Source organism: Pleurodeles waltl, chromosome 2_2 (assembly GCF_031143425.1).
Source record: "Pleurodeles waltl isolate 20211129_DDA chromosome 2_2, aPleWal1.hap1.20221129, whole genome shotgun sequence".
NCBI classification, from domain to species: Eukaryota; Metazoa; Chordata; class Amphibia; order Caudata; family Salamandridae; genus Pleurodeles; species Pleurodeles waltl.
The window spans coordinates 504854694-504869899 of NC_090439.1; positions in this window are offsets into that span (position 1 = coordinate 504854694).

A 15206-nucleotide genomic window follows, 5' to 3' on the forward strand; every position below is an offset into this window, starting at 1 on the left:
TGGAATTAGTCTGAGCACTGAGGTTTGTCTCTAAGACTGACAAGTCAGCAAAGCAAAGAGTTCTTGAATATATATGTACATATATATATATTGGCAAGTCTTGAAATCATACAAAAGGAATCCTTACTGCAGATGCTTGAAGTTCTGTTAAGCCAAACAAATTCTCCTCAGAAAGCCGATAGCCAGTTTTTGGCAGAAGGAAAAATTCAGCTTCTTCAAAAGGGAAAAAGTAGCTGGTGTGCACACCATAACAAGAAAAAGAATTAATTACTCAAACTGGAAGACTTCTCTATGAAACAAAGCGCCTCAAGAACACTGCTCATTCTCCTCAGGATGACAGTTGAAGTGCAGGGCTCCCAGTGAGAAACAGCTGGAGGGAAGCTTCAGCACAAGATTAAGATAGAAACACTAGAGCACTGACCTCACAAGGATTTGCGGCCACCATCTTGAGTGGCAGTTAAACCTGAAGAAGCTAGTTCTAAGAACAGCCTCCCTAAGAGCCACCGGGAGTGAGGACGCCGCTGTAACTAACGTGGGTAGAAGGAAAAGGGGAAGTTGGGGGAACCTTTAGTATATGGCCAGGTATCACCAATGTCACCTGGTTGAATTGTCTCACCCAAAACCCTTCCGCCCCACAAACCAAGGTCACCAGTAAGGCACAAACAATTTTTGTTTTGGGTAAGGGGTTGTAAAACCCTCAGCCATATTTATTCAGACATAAATACAAAAAACACATTTCAATATTATGCACAAGAACCTACAATTTAATTCAATTTTATTTACAGTAATTAATGCCTAGCCTTAACAGAGCCGATAATGCAGGTATTTACCTAACCATATCTAGAATTTTGTTCCTGTGCATGTGCATCCTCAAAATGCTTTGCGTGAGATCATGAATTGTCCCAGTGGACTTGCTCCAAACATCCCTTGTCCAATCAAAATGGGCCTGGTTGGGTCCCTCTGAAGGGGAGAACCCCACCCACTGACCTTCCCTGCTGGGATACTTCTGTGCAAGGGGCCCTTCTGCCCACTAGGATACCTACCTCAGGCACCCTTACCCCATCATTTCCCCCACCCCAAGGGCCTGTGTCAGCTGGCGCCCACTGCACCTGCATGAATGGTTGGCTGGTAAGGAACACGTGCCAATGACCTCCCCCAACCCCCGTACCTCTGCAGCATCCGTTCAGCTTACAGCCTGCACCCTTTGGAGGGTCCAGTGACACCTACTATCTGCCGCCATACATACTATTGTGTGTGATTAATCATCCAAGCCAGCAGGTTCTCTGGGAACATTACCAATCTTTGTCAAGTGAACCCCGTCCTGTAAGAAAAAATGCTCAACCTTTATGCAACCATGAGGTATGATTGACAGCCTAGAGGACCTGAACAACTTGCCAATCTTATTATTCACTCGTTAAGTGTTAAGTGATCTGACTGACTTGCCACCTTCCCGCAGTAACCTGGGAATGATGTTGGACCACACTAGCACGGCCTGAGCAAATGTCCTCTCAAGTCAACTGATCTCAGAGATCACCAGTTCAAACAGGTCCTTCCTGCTGAGCTCCACTAAGTCATTGCCACTAAGATGCACCACAATGGCCACAGGGGACGTATACCTCGGAGCTACTGTTTGCCAACACAGACTTCAAATGGGTGAAGTGCAGCCCTACTTGACCTCAAAAAGTCAGCCGATATCCTGCACGTTTTTGTCCTGGCCGCGAAGCCGCCTGCACGCTGAACATAAGAATAGCCCAACAACAGCACCTCTGTGACCTCTGTCACCCTCGCATTCACAGGAGTCGCCAAGGAATCCAGTGGCTGATTCAAGTCCTCACGCCTCCCACCTGCGTCAACAGGAGAATAGAGAAAGGAGAAGAGGAAATTCATGGCAGGCCTTATAACAGGTACAATCTTACATTTCGCTTGTAACAGGCCTTTGCACTGCTGGGCCTGCAAGCCCCATCACTGTTGTATCAGTGGGGACCCCAATCCTAAATGAGTGCAACCCAAATTCAGTGGGATCAAACCCTGCTGCCCTTAGGTCACAGCTAAGTATTTTACAGAACTGAAACCAGTTCCCCGGGATCGGTGTGCCAGAAAAACCTCCAGATTCCCCACTGGACAGCATTTTTTACCCTCTGCTGTATGCAACAGGATGTGATTGCCCCTACCAGTCTGATCTGTGTTGGAGCAGGGAATAGTGATCGCCAGGGAGCCATTCAGTCATTGGATGTCAGCACACTGCAAACCCTCATAAGTGTCTCTCTTTTTTTTGGCTACCAGTTCACCTACCCTTAGAGCCCCATAACATGCAAGGGCAAATGCTATCTTAAAAAGGCGGACCTAATCCTGTGACCTGCAAATGCTCCGAAGGGAGGACATATTTGTCGCCAGCTTCCCCTTGTCAATGGGGTACCTGGGGTCCAGTTTGGCCCCCTCCAGACGATGCCAACCCCACAACACCCTCTGCATGAGGAAAGCTTTTGTCCCATCTGTGTGCGCCAACATCCTTGCACAAAAGGATACTGCAGCAGTGTGGCACCTGGCATATGCAATTGATTGCCTTCATCCCTTAGAGACCCCAGGAATGCAATCACTGAGTTAGGAGTGAACCAGTCTCCCATCACAGCGCACCCCAAGAATTTGCAATATGCACCAAATGCTCCTTCATAGGCATGCCTTCGCCCGGGCCCTAGGCTGGCTGCCACAAAGTGTGGTAGACTGGGGCACCAAGCCGTCACAGTTGCTCTTGTAAAAGCGTGGGGAACTCTACTGCTCCTGGGTGATGGTACCTGAAAACCTGCATCTTGAAACGAGATACAGCATCAGCTGCATTGTTCAGTACACCCGGGAAATGCCTAGCTTTAAAAAGTACATTCAGCTTCAGACACAGTAAAACAATCTCCTTCAAAAGCCTAAGGATCATTTTACACTTTGCTGCCTGTTGGTTAATGCAATCCACCACCAACATTTTATCTGACAAGATTACTACGAGACTGGGTATGGAACTGTTTTGGCCAAATGATGAAAACAACTAGAATGGGAAAGAACTCAAGAAAGCCAATATTTGTTACCAGTCCTGACTGCATCCAATCCCTTGGTCACACTGAGCACACCATGCTGGACTCAGAATACCACCAAAACATTCATTGCACGAGGCATCTGTGAACAAACCTATCTCCTCGATGGTCCTGGGTGGGCTGGGCCAAACCGCCGTCCCACTGAAATCCCGCAGGAACACTTTCCAGATCCTCAAATCCTGCCAGATATCACATTACAACTGGCATGGTGGTGCTTTGCTTTCAAACCAGACATGGCCTGTGCAATTGATTGTGAAAAGGGGCAGCCCATGGGAATTATATGTAAAGCAAAAGCTGAGCTGCCCATCCATGACTTGCAACTGGTGCAAGGTAACCTTCCTAGCCAGCTATGCCTTCAGCGCTTGGTAAAAGCTTTAACTTTCTCCGAGGGGAGCCTCAAGACCTCAACGATGGAGTTCAACTCAGTCTCTAGGAATTCAATAGTCGTCACAAGCCCAAAGGTCTTAATCTGTGCCAAGGATACCCCAAAAATTCACCTCAGTTCCTGAAAAGACTGCAAGGTCTCAAATCAAATCAAATCATTAACATTTATAAAGCGCGCTACTCACCCGTGCGGGTCTCAAGGCGCTAGGGGAAAAAGGGGGGGGTTATCGCTGTTCGAACAGCCAGGTCTTTAGGAGTCTCAGGAAAGCGGAGTGGTCCTGGGTGGTCCTGAGGCTGGTGGGGAGGGAGTTCCAGGTCTTGGCCGCCAGGAAGGAGAAAGATCTCCCACCCGCCGTGGAGCGGCGGATGCGAGGGACAGCAGCGAGTGCAAGGCCAGAGGAGCGGAGGAGGCGGGTGGGGACGTAGAAGCTGAGGCGTCTGTTGAGGTATTCCGGTCCCTTGTCGTAGAGGACTTTGTGTGCGTGGGTGAGAAGTCGGAAGGTGATCCTTTTGCTGACAGGGAGCCAATGCAGGTGTCTCAGGTGTGCGGAGATGTGGCTGCTGCGGGGTATGTCGAGGATGAGGCGGGCCGAGGCATCCAGGGGGGTCCCAAAACACAGAATCTTCCAAGTAGTGCAACACCCACTGATGCCCGACTTCTGCCTGAACACCCACTTGAAGAAAGTGCTGAATTTCTTGGAATAGGTGCATGAGACTGAGCAACCCATTGTCATGCACTTGTCAATATAGAAAGAGCCCACGAATTGAAAACCCAGCAAATGGAAGTCTTCCAGGTGCACAGGGAGCAAGCGGGAGGTCAATTCTATGTCTGGTTTCTCTAAGAGTTCCCGGCCCCAGCTCCTAAACCATCTGAATCGCCTGGTCCATAGAAAGGTACTTGACAGAGCATAAAGCCTTTCACTAGCTTCATTCACTGACTGACCGCTATGTGCTGATAGGTTGTGTATTATTCTGTATTCTCCACGCTCCTTTTTGGGGACTATCCCAAGGGGAGAGCAGACAAAGTTCTTGAGCAGGACTGACCCAAAGGGACCAGCAACCCTTCCAAGACTCATCTCCTTGCGGATATCAGCCCTGGCAACTCTATGTTTAGATCTGAGCGACTGCTGATTCTTGCAGTAGGGGACAACCAACACACCCCGCTGTTGGGATTCTAAAGCCCTCTTTGAAACTTTCATACAATGTCTGAGCTGCTGTGGGATTATTGTACACATTGAGCCATGGAACAATTGCCTGCCAGTTAACCAGGGACAGGGTTTGAGCAAAAGGAGGTGATCTGTTTTGTTTTTTGGCACCTCTGTCCTTGGACTTTCTGAAAGACTTGGCCTCTGGGTGTGATGGCAGGCCACAGAATGAACAACAATGCTTGGACTTGCAAGTCCCAGGGGGCCTTGTACAGGAGCCCCAAAGGGAATTTTTCTCCCTCCTCCTTCTTCCTGGGCTGCCACGTGACCCTGAGCCCACCTGAAAAATGGGAGTAGCATCAAGCAATTGAGGCTTCATAAAAGCAGCCAATTATTCAACCTGATCCCATGCTAGTGTGGCCTATTAGCCTTAAACTTCCAGAACTCTTGGTCGTAATCCCTCCATGCCGTGCCACCATATTCTGATTGCATGCCTGTTGAGATCCTAAATTAGTAAAACATTCAGCAATAATAACCTGAAAGGTCATTCAACCTATTTACCCAATTTATCAATGTCTCCTCAACCCTCTTTTTGTAAGGCCAATGGCCACAGTCCCTAGAGTGGGAGCACTCCTTGCACTGCTTGCCCTCTTCCCTTTTGAGCCTATCCATAATCATCTTGCACATATCCTTGTAACTCCCCTTCCAAATATGTTCTTTTATTTCTATTTGCACATGCCTGCCTGTCAAGTTTAGACCACACATCCCCTCAAACCAATACTCGGCAATGATGTCCTCATACCTGTTACAGATGATTCTTTAGTAGGGAGTGAGGCCCCTACTGACACTGGTCCATCAGGAGGCACGCTGCTAGTGAGCAGAGTAGCCAGAGCTGTAGTCGCCTGTACCACAGGGTTAGCTAGTGGTGCCCTACTGACTCCTGCCATTGGGGCACCACCCACTTGCGCTCCATGTCCCCCACACCGTCCAGGTGGGCAACTAACCTCCTGGCCCTCTCAACATTATCCCCTTCTGCAACACCGGCCAGCTCGCCCTCCATTAGGGGAGTTGATAGCATTCCACCTTTGAAAACCAAGGCAACACACTGGCTAAGTTAGCTACCAAGTCAGGCTGGTCAGCGCCCCCATCCGGAGCAACTCCATGCAACTGTTACCATTCTGCACAATACCCCTAGCCGCAGGTACCATTTCCGCAGAGACACTACCTTGTGCTACAGCATCACCATCATTACCTGCTTGCTGGGTCTGAAGGGTGACTTCAGTACCTGCAGCCAACCCCTTCTTGGGTCTCTGCTCCCTGCCTCATTCCTTAACCGCGGGAAATGCTGCCCTTGGTGCCATCCCTGGTCTCCTAGGCCTCTGCGCCATGCGGTTTGGTAGGCTGCCCCCACTCACCTGAGGCCGCAAGAGGGCCACAATTTCATCAATTGTGCCCATATCAGGCATTACTGCCTCAATATCAACCTCAGTCCTTGGGCGCTTGGAACCTTTCTTGGCACCACCAGGCATCTTTAGCTAAGGCTTACAACAAAGCATGCAACCAACGTAACTGCACAACCCCTAAATCTGGCAAGTAAACTTAAGGTACCCCAACAACACAACAACAGATCCACATATGTGAATCAGGCCTGATACACCGTAGCCGCTCACACTAAAATGCTCCAGAACCAAAGGCAACACCAAATCACAACTACCACCCTTGAGGCTCACGTTGCTATACAAAAATCAGCCATGTCAAAATTAAGGGATTCCCCAAACACTTGCTACAACCAGGCCAGAGAATTCCAAATTAAATGAATAGTTAAAAAAGCGACTCAGTAAATACACCCTCACCCCAAGGTCTAATGCTATACCCCAATACAATCACCAGGGAAGGAAAACACCCCAAGGAAAAAGAGACAGAAATGTTGCAGCACAGCCAAATCGTCAAGCAGAAAATTATGCGTTTAGCCAAATGCCCCTATAAGGAGCACATACTTGCACAGCTATTCAATAAAAATATGCCCCACAAAATATTGCCCCAGAACACAGGCGCCTGTGCGCCCCCTCACCTACACAGCCCAACGTGCCCACCGCAGCCGCAATAAGTGCAGTAATCCCAGGAATGCAGCTCCATTCAGGCGAGAAAAAGGCTCTCAAGGCTGTGTGGAGGCAGTTTGCTGGGCTGCGATTGCAGAGCTGCTACAGCAGAGCATGCTGGCAAGGAGGTATGCTGAAGCCTGCAGAAAAAGAAAAGAAAACAGAGAAATATTGCGGGTGTTGTGTGGGCTCCGATGAGGTGAGGCGTCCTATCCAAGGCAGCGAGCGGGAACAAGAGACCCTCTCGCAAAACCATTTGTGGGTGGGGCTGCCGATCTTGGTAAGAACGACTGACTCTAGTGCTTCCAGGGCCAGACAGTTCTACATCAGCCTCCCCCAGAAAGCCACAGCACACTGCGCCCCAACCCTGGTTTCGGCCACGGCTCGCCAGCACATGGACGGCTTCCTCGAGCTGGGGAAGCCTTTGTCATTATTTCTTTGTTTTCCCAGCATTTTTTAGAAAATGCTGGTGCTTGCTTGGTACTATCTTTTTCAGGATTACCCTTAAACTGTGACTTTTTTGGTCTGCCCCCTAGATTATCACGATCTGTGGATGTACAGGGTTAGGTTATCATTTTAGGCAACTCACGCTCCTGGTCTATTAAATGGAAAGTGTGCGAGGGTTTGGTGAACTGCCAGTGCGGCTGCTCTCCCTTTTATGTTTCTTAAAACAATTGAGGATACTGTAGCAAAATTGCCAATTAATTTCATCCTCAAGTCTAGGGTCACGGTAGCCCTGTATTAATTTTGAATCTGTTTTAACACATCTGGTTAAACAGCAAGAGATGGTGTACCATAAGTTATTGTATAGATTGCAGCAAAACTTGTACCATTTGTGGCAAATTCATCAATTGAGGGAACCATCCCAAGTGGCAGGCACATTGTGAAAATTCTATGTTTATCTTAGGGTCCCGCATGGGGAAACACTGGTTCAAGCTAGTTAGATTTTTGAGCGATCAAGGAACAGAATTTCCTCCAGTCTGGTGGATATTTTACCCATAATAGCATTAATAGTCACTGAGCTAATCCCAGGCGTAGCCAATTGCAGTTGGGCAGCTTGAGCATCCCTCGCTGGGGTGGTTGCTAAGCTGCGCATAACAAACTGTGTTAAATGTCTGTATAATCTCACTAAATGATTATATAGGAGGTGTAAATTGCCCGCTGCTAAGTTTTGTATGTTTGCATATGGTGTATATTGCACAATATGAGAAAAGGGCCTTGGCAACCTTATTTACTGTATGTACACATTAATATATATGGTGCAGACAAAAATATTCTTCTTTATAACATATTCTTTATTCCTTATAACAGGGTGCATTCAATTCATATATTTTTTTTTTTGTTTTTTTCTGTAGACTCTCTGCACACGCAGTATCCCACAAGTTAAAAACCATATAAACATCACCACAACACTCACCTCTACCTATTTTCCTTGTCTAACACGTACCTCACTTTCACTCTTCACATATACTAATTTCCCAAACTTTACATTATAAATTCTGCTAAAGTATCTCAACAAAACAGTTTATATATGTTTTAACAAACTTTAATGTTCCACTTCCAATTTTATATTAATCTTAAACATGTATTGTGGAAAGCTGGGCCAGAACATACATTATGTACAAAATTCCATTTTCACAGGTATTCAGTTCCTATTTCAATCCTCAGTATTTGAAATTGGTTCCAATCTTGTGTAATGTGGCTCTTTCTCCGCATTAAGTGAATAGGACACCTTGGGCACACAAGACAAAATTACTCAGGAGACTTGTTAAATAAGTACCTGACCTATATACGTTGGTGGTGTCATATTATACGGTTCCTACTAAGATAATAGGACTGCGTATTAGGACAACAGAACTTCAGAATGTGGGAGACTGAGTCCATCCACACCACCAGAAACTGTTGGTCCAATTCCTGGCTAGCTCACAGTACCTCACCCGAACCCCTGAACCAACTGGGTTGGAGGGTGATTATAGCAACTTGAACGTGACACTCTCCCCAAGGAAGTTGTGGAAACAAATCTCACCCTTTTGTCAGATTGCTCATGCATTCCCAGGTGAAAACACAAGAGATATACAAGATAAGGTTTCAAAACATTTATTGAAACAATTGTAATCTTGCATGAAGAGAATGCGCTGTGATAATTAGGTAGATAGAACAAAGCAAAATAACCAACATTAAAGACAATGAATAATCCAACCACAGTAAATGAGTTCTGTAGGTTCTAGAGGTTTCTACCTAACCTTAAGTCTATACTGAGAGCATAGTGGGTGTACCCTTCTGCTGGCCTGATCCAAGGGATTAGCCTTAGCCCCATACCTGGAGGTAGTCTCAGGAGTCAAGCTGCAATGTGGACTGCAATCCCATTGGGAACCTGGAAGCTTAGTGCCAGCAAAGCAGCATCTCAGATGCAGCATTTATCCCAGAATGGTTGTGGGTGTAATGCCCCTCTCCCCTTTCCAGATCAGCGCATCACTTATATACACACACTGTGCTAGAAGCACAGTTCTGATGTAATGCTATGTCTGGATAATAAAAGCTGTCTCCTGAATGGGAAATACAAGAACCAGGATATCATGTACAGTGTTCTTAGGCTTGAACAAAATGTTCTGATTACATGCTGAGAAACAGCTAACTAAACAAGCACGCTGTACACCATATTCCTAGAATGCCATGCAGAGAAAGTGTGCAAAATGTCAATACTAAAAGTGATATAGCTAAAATGTACAAAACATAAAACATGAAATAAAATTACCAAAGCGGGGGAACCGACTTGGGCCCAAAAGGTTCTCACAACACTTTTGCGTTTTCTCATACACTCTTCAGACATCCTTTGTCTATTACTGTTTTTGTCTCCTCCATTTCTAATATGCAAGGGCCTTTCTAGATGCAGAAAACGTGCTTCACTACTTCTTGCCAATGATATAATTCATCCTTCTGTAGGCACACATCACAATTATGTTGCACACTATGAATAACAATCATTGGATGTCGCCTGCCCAAATGGTGCAGCAAACTGTTCTGACAACATATGACGCCCATTGTGACAAGGCTCTTGTTGAAATTCTTTTATCCCATATGATGTCCACCCCACGCCAGAATCTTCTTTTAAGTACAAATCAACCTGACCCAGGGATGGAAAGGTTGAAACTAACTTCAGTTGGCCTTATATTCCAACCCAAAGGATACAAACAGATTAATTTTGTATTCTGCTTTAATTGATTAGTTTAAAGAACTGTATCTGGAAAGTGTTGCGCGACCAGTAAACACGTTGTATCTAGAGGAAGCCCAAAGATTGGAGATGATAGTCAGGGAAATTAGGGCTTTTTACCCCCAATATGCAGTAGATCAGAAAAAAAGTCCTTGTTCTTTACTTACTTACTAGTCAGATCTAGGCTTTCGACTTCAATAAGCTTAGAGCTACGAAAGCACAGTCTTTTAATGTTACCAACAGTATCTATACTAATTCCCTAAAGGATTTTCCACATATGGGTCATGATTCCATAGTTTAATCCCCATATATAGCTGGGGCTCCCAGGTGGATCACCTGACAGTGCTACAGGCTGACCATCAAGCTCCTGGTATCTTGAAGCTGGCAGTGCATGGATACCCTCCTTCACTAGCTTTCAGGGCTAGTCAAACCATGAACCAGGACCACAAACCAGACGTGAAGAAAATACTATATGATGCTGAATTCTACCTGGTATGCTGCAGACTACACACATACACCCCATCAACTAGGATTTTGGTACCATAATTTATGAGAATGGTTTCCAGTTCAGCTATTCAGGATAGCAAAGCAGCTGGGGCCAGCTGCAAGCCAGTGTAGTTTTATTAGTGTCCCCCAGCTGCAACACATTGAGTCCTAGTACATTCTGCCTTTGACCCAATAAGTATTCTTTAATAAGGAGGCATCCTTCCTCACATAACAGTAGTTCCTCACCAGTGAGCGGCATAACAGTCAAGTAGTCACAGGGATCATTATAAGAAGGCACAATAATCCACTTTAAATTGGCCTGTGAAATTATCAATGAGCCTCACCTTGACTGATTAGTCTTGTAGAGGATGCTCTTACAACCCATCTAAACATGTTATTCCCAACCAAATTCTCTCTGGATAATACTATTTACTCATGAGCACTGACACTCCATTCACCCTCAAGGCACCAAACACTGACAGTATGCAATCTACACTGGAATACTTGAACCTTAAAGTGGAACCTGTGTAGCATAGGCCATGTCTAACTTTGGCCTCTTGTCCTGGGTTTGAGAGCCCTCGCATTCAGTGTCACATCCCCCGACCCCTATTAGCATTCTGTCATCCTTTTTGAAGATACCAATTGGTTTCACCATTTTTTGCCTCTGAATTTGCCATAGAGCATAGCATCAAAAGCTTGACCGCAGCACATGATCAACGTTCCATTCTTAGGCTCATAATAGAAAATCTGTCATCGCCTGTGCAAAAAGTCACTAAAAAAAGCACCCACATACTTTTTGAACAAAGATTGGTAATATTTTGCATAGTTGCCTCATTTCTAACAAAGGTTATCCTGGTGAGTGAATTCAAGGTCAAGTAATTTAATCGGGGTGCCTAAATGTCCAGTTTCTATGGTAACATCATCCTTTCTTCTGTACTTACAACTAACTCCCTGAAGTTAAGCAGCTTGAAACCAGAGTGTGAGATAATAGGTGTGTACGTTTTTACACAAGACAGGCAGATGTATAGAATAATAGATAGTGGCTTTCAGTTGCTTCCATGAGGGGTTCAGAGTGACTTCAAATAGACAAGCAGATCGAAACTTGGGCTGTCTATGATGTCTCTTGAAACCCTGAGGTGGAAAACCACCCTGCTATCGACAGCTACCCATCTAGAATTTTATGTTATGTATGGCGTGCGTCATTCCCCTCTACTCCGTTAAACCACTCAGGTGTGGCGAGTACAACATGCCCCCCTTTGGACTAGATCACCTGAAGTCTGCATTACAAATCACATTTACCTGGTATCGTGAAACCCATCTTAATCCCATTTTAGTCATCTGCTCATTCATCGCCCAAACAATATAAACTTGTCATCTTGTCAATCCTTCCTGTCAGCAGCACCTTGCACTGTCCAAATATGAAAAAATAGTGTTCTGTCACTCTTCCTCTACATTCAGCAGAACCATTTCCTCTCGCACTTTCTTACCCTCAATGCCCAACCTTGACATGTGTTACTCTTCCCTTACCAAATACAAAAATATCTGGCCTCCTGCCAACATTCCCTCTCACTTCTAATGTTCCCTCCCAGTTCCCAAACAAAGCTGCGTTTTCTGCACTCGGTCTGAGCGTGCAGAGCTGACAGAATGATGACACTGTTTTTCTGAGCCGCTGCCAGGACAAGCTGCAATCCCCCATCAGTTATGGGCATGCGCAGACCTGCAACTATCAGGGGAGGTAGTGGCTAATGATGCAAGGTTGCTTTCCATTTTCCATCCCCACTCTTTGATTTTCAGAGACCTAAAAAAAGGCAGGGAAAAGGAAGGCAAGATGGCGGATTATCATCAACCTTTCCACCTGTTGACACGGGACAAACGCCAGGTGAGGGAAGGACAGATAGGCGAGCGTATCAGCAGGTGACATCACAACAGTGAAAATCGTTTGGTTTTAATGTTGTGGTGTGAGAGCAGTGAACAGCCGGACTTTCATTCTACTGTTCATCGGATGTCTTCCAATGGACACCATACAAAACAATGCAAAGTCCTGTTTAAGCAGTACAAGAATTGGACCTGAAGGAACCACACTAAAAGGTGCAGCACTTCATCTTGTGATTGTTCAGTACTTACACTCTAACCGTCACTCTAAGTCAATGCTGCCACTAAAATCAGCAATACGTCTGGGAAGTTGATGTTGGCATTGAGCTCAAACTCTTACCACAGTTCATCTTATTTCGTGCCTGTGCTTGCACTCAGACCAGTGCTACCGGCTGATACGGCGTGCAGTTCGAAGACCTGGCTAGACACCTTCTCACTAAACCACAAGGACTCAGCATTAACATTTCTCAGACATGCATTCAACATCTTCAATCAATCTTTTTCCCTGTGATAATTGTGTGAAATGGGACTTTTGCTTAAGGCCTTCAAGACAAGCTTTTCAGACTGGCCTCCCACATGGATTCGTTCTAGCAGGAAAATTCATCGGGCCTATCAGTGGCTCCTGTTGCAACAATGTTTCATTCTCTTGTAAGCATTACTTTGTCTCCCCATCACCCTATACCACTATCAATCTATTTTGCACCCCAACCATCTGACTCATCCCAAACCCATTTTATTACTATAATCTCCAAAATAACCCTACCTCAGCTCTTTCCTCCTCTACTGCTCCTGGCTCACCCCAAACCTCAGTTTACTACTATGATCTCCCAAACAACCCTACTAAATTCTCCCTCATTTATCTCACCTTTTTCTCATCTTAAATCCGTTCTACTACTGTGATCTCCCTAATCCCTTTCTACAGACTCTTCCCTCCTCCATCTCTCCTTTACTCATCCCTAACTCATCCTATTAATATAAACTCCAATTAACACTTCTGGAATCTTCCCACCTCTATCCATTACTCTATTCAATCCAACGAACAAACTCACAAATCCTCCGCTCAAATTAACTAATGCTAATACTAATCCACCACTATTCCTTTTGGGTTCTGGAATAGTGTGCTACTCGCCAAAAAGCGCTTTGACACCTCGTCAGGGGTAGTAAGCGCTATAGAAATACAATTACAATGTAATAGTATAGGCAGGAATCAGAATCTCACTGCTGACATAACTCCTCAAACCTGTCCTTCAGGAGCCTGGGTGCTTGGTGAGCCATGCTGAGTTCATTGCTAAGAAATAAAAGCTACACAATTGAGTGCAGGGAATGAGCAGCTTTATGTGCTTGGCATGTCTGTCTCTCCCACAAGTACAAAATCAACCCCCCCCCCCCCATTTCACCCCCATTGTCCTGTTCCCAAACTCCTCCAGTCCCTCTGGCCCACTGTCTCTACATCCTTTAAAAGATTACACAAAGTGTGATTGAAAATTCATGAAAGACCTTAGGGCCTGATTAGGACTGTGGCAGTCTGGGCACCGCCATGGTGGCGGTGGCGGTCCGACTGCCGTATTGCGATACATGTGGTTACATGGATGAAAGACAGCCCCGGTCCTGCCCACACTGCAGCAAATCTAGACCGTGGTGTTGATGAGATCAGCCAGTGCGTCTATCAGAGGGCAGTCCGCCAGCGCAACTGCTGTCCCAATCACGATGTTGCTGTCTGCTGATGTGACGGTGGTGGTCCAACTACCACATATGAGCTGGCATAAATGGAGGGATATACGGCCAACACTCCCATTAAGGCAGCCTCACACATCCAGTGCTGCCAATGAGCCTATCCTACATATCCTGCAATTCTCAGTGGTGCACAAAATCAATGTTGTCATGGATGCAACCAATGGTAAGTCAAACACCTTCTGTTTCCTCCAATTCCACAGCAACTTGACAGGCTGCCATTGACCTGGTATTGACCTGTGCTCTGTGCCTCAAATATATTCTGTGTGCCCCAGGTAGGAGTTGTAGACAACGTATGTCCCAACACAGCCCATGACACCCCCTTTGGCCAGGTCACTGACACTGCACCACCACACACTACAAAACATGATATGTGTGAACATCCCAGTTTCAGGGATAGTGATGTGTTAATAACATTGTGCCACACAATAGCAAATCCACATCAATATCACACCTGCAAATTGAAGTGACACCCTCACATTGTGCACATGCCATGGCCTGTGACAGAACACATTCATTTGTATGGGTGTGTCACTGAACCAAAACACACTTTCGCTACAAAATCCCTGTAATGGATTCACATATATCACCCACATTTCAAGCGAATGTAAGGTAAATGGGATGCAGATTAATTTGTGTGACAAACATCCAAAGCACACAATGTAAAAAAAGCCTGCAGAATAGGTATGGCAGCATCAGGGAGGCTGCTGGCCTGGGACACATTTCACTTTGCACAAGCCTTAAAACACTATTTGCACAGAGACTGTGGCCTGATGAATATCAGAGACAACTAATAGCATAACAAAGTGCCATGCCCACGTGGCAAATGTGGAAGAGTAAGTCTAGAAAGCAAAAACACCAGTAACAGCATGGATCACACATTTTTATAAAGTAGGTTTAAGGTACACACATTAAAATGGACACATGTCCATTCAATTGCATAGGAAAGTAGCACATTTGAACACCTTCATGTAGGTACAAACAATCCTCTAGCTTGCACACAGTAAACAAATGTCCAATCTACATCAGAGGGAGAAATGTAACCCAATAGATGTTGACAGTGGCTAAGCCAATAAGAAATACTTACCATATGAAACAACACCCAATGCAATGCCAACCCAATCCATCCCACACATCCATTCATAGAAAATTTCCCCTTGTCCTGGGTGACTCTAGCACTGGTTCCAAAATCAGATAT